Genomic DNA, 2,850 nt, shown 5'->3' with positions numbered 1-2,850 from the left:
ACTGTAACAACACACAAACCACACTAACTCACCCATCACCTACACAACACTGACGCTGTAGTTATGTGCACATACAGCGTCAGTGTTGTGTGGCGGTGATGATAGTTGGGTTTGTGTGATTTATGTGTTATTATTATTATGGTAGGTTACGAGTATGTTGCTTTGAAAATGAGCTCTGTTTGAGTTCAAAACGCGTCGGAGGTGGAGGAGCTGCATGAACGCACATTTGTTGCATAGACGTAGCTGTCGTCAGGTACGTACATTTACTGAATTTAGATACCCGGTAGAGAATATAGATCGCCGGTTTATGCAGGGCAGGGATGTTTTTTTCTACCGTTACTTTCGGTGTTCCTATCATACCCACGCGATTTCTAAAAACAAAATCATTAAAAAGCAATTCATCTAAAAAAACCCGATTCGTTACCCAGTTCCTGAAATTTATCGCGACGGATTTGCTTCCAGGATTCCGCGAAACCAAATTTCGACAAAATTTAGGCGTAAAATATTGTGACTGTAGATTTATTGAGGTATAAACTTAAACGAGGTCTAATGCGGCCCCATTCGTGTAACAACGTCATTTAGTAGCCGCCACCGTGTCATTGGAACTTATCTGTTTAATTAGAAATGTTCTATTTAATAGAAATTCATAATTACTAGCTTTTAAATAATTGATTGTATCAGCGATTCCGCGGAGTTTGTTGTACCATAGTTACAACGGATTAGCTGCACAGTGAGCATTTATTGAAAAGCGCGAAACCATTTTAGCCAATAATAAGACAGTATACGTTTGCGCGGGTAAAATCTTGAGCAGCCATTGGTCAAACGTTCGCACGCCATTGCGATGACCGCCATTTTGTTCGGCGCCGCGCCATACGTTACCACGCTAGTCAGTTCTGTTGTTTACATTAAATTTGGTGCTTACCACTACTACCACAACCGGAACTTATCTATCACGCTAGCAACGAGTAATAATTACCTCAAGGTTCATTTCTCATTGCCTATCAAAACCAAAAGCTATTCAAATTCAAATTGTTTATTCTGCAAGTCCCAGCGCTTTCGTAAAGACCATCATTGCCAAGGAGAATGAGCCGCAAGAAACTTGGCAGAAATTATTTTTTCAACTAAGTCTAAGGGGCTGTTTCACCATCCATTGATTAGTGTTAACTGACGGTTAAATGCGAAGCCGTCTCCGTCTATTCGAACGAAACAAATAGAGACGGCATTACATTTAACCTTCAGTTAACACTAATCAATGGATGGTGACACAGCCCCTAAAGGTAAGTTTGATAGCATACTAAATATACATAGAAACATGCACAGAAAGCCATTAAATTTAGTGAGATCACCGACAATAGCTACTAACAACTTCACAGTTGCCCTTTGTACCTCAATAAATGCAGTGGCGCAGTAAACGTCATTGTATCTATCACTTCTATTTTAAGTTACGACCACATCCGTTTACTGATTGTGCTTGTTCGTTTTAACACCATCAGACAATCAAGATGAAATATGGATAAATATGTATGTATGTAAACTCTTTATTGCACATAAAAATAAAAATACAAATAGACAGAGAGGAGAACAAAGGTGAGCTTATCCCTAAAAAGGGATCTCTTCCAGCTAACCTAGTTAGGAAAAAACATTTGGTTATATAGAGGATAAGCGGAAAATTACGTGCGGTAAAGGACAAAACAGAAATACTCAAAAGAGAAAATAAATACAACATTATTTACATATACAATATATGTAATATATATTAAATATGGATAAAGCTAATCATTATGAATAACCGAATATTCAAAATGAAATTATTTAATATAAGAATTATAGCAATTGTTGTTATAATATATTAAAAGCGATTGGGACCGATCAAGATTTATTTTTTACACCGAAATTAGACCACGATAAAAACCAGTCAAGAATAAAATGCGAGTGGGACCTAGGGAAAGGTTCCTTGTAGATATGTATCTATGAATAATGTTTTTCCGTCGTATTTTGTCGGATAAGTTCGTATTTATGTTGCTTTCTCAACTAGCTTACTGAAGTTTACTGAAGTTATTTGAGAAAGAAAGATATGTTGACAAAATACGATGGAAAACTCGACTGCCAGATCTAATGGTTTAAGCGAGCGAAGCCGCGAGTAAAAACTAGAATAAAGCAAAAACTAAATGTAAAAATAAAATGGAGATAATGTTTTTATAATGAAAATTTTAATATTTTGTTAATGAAAATGTAGATGTGAAATGAATGTGAGATGTAATTTTTTTATGCTGATTTCTGCTGTGCATAAAGAATATTTGCATTGTATTGTATTGTAGATGATGATAAACTTACAAAAAACCTTACGCCTTTGAATATGAACTGTCATATGTGTTAACAACAACTTAGAGGAGTGTTTAGAGATAATCTAAACAACATGCAACGTTTATTAGAGAAGAGACACATACTTAAAAACACAACACAAGATACAACAATATGATAGGAAACAAAGTAAATATACCGTCTATATATATACTATAGTCCTTGCTAACTATAAAAAGAAAACACCATCTAAGAGGCCCTCGTGCGGCATAGACCGCAGCACACTGGCGGCATTACCTCTCTGTACAGTCAGAGAAATTCGCTGGGAGAGGTAAGCGCCAGCTCTGGGGTCGCCTGCCGGGACGACAAGGCCCCCATGAAGGCCCTCATGTCAGCCGACCAGGGACCCATTGTCTCCACTGCGAGCGCCGCAAACTCATTGCCCTTTAAAAGAGAAGAGTATTTACGGCGCTTGAGAACTTGGGCCTGAATGTGGGACTGCGCGAAAGTGTCGACACACGTTGCGTCCCACACCAGAGCCCTACCCAG

The sequence above is a fragment of the Choristoneura fumiferana genome, chromosome 16 (genome assembly GCF_025370935.1).
Source record: "Choristoneura fumiferana chromosome 16, NRCan_CFum_1, whole genome shotgun sequence".
NCBI lineage: Eukaryota > Metazoa > Arthropoda > Insecta > Lepidoptera > Tortricidae > Choristoneura > Choristoneura fumiferana.
Note: the sequence above shows the minus strand (reverse complement) of the source record.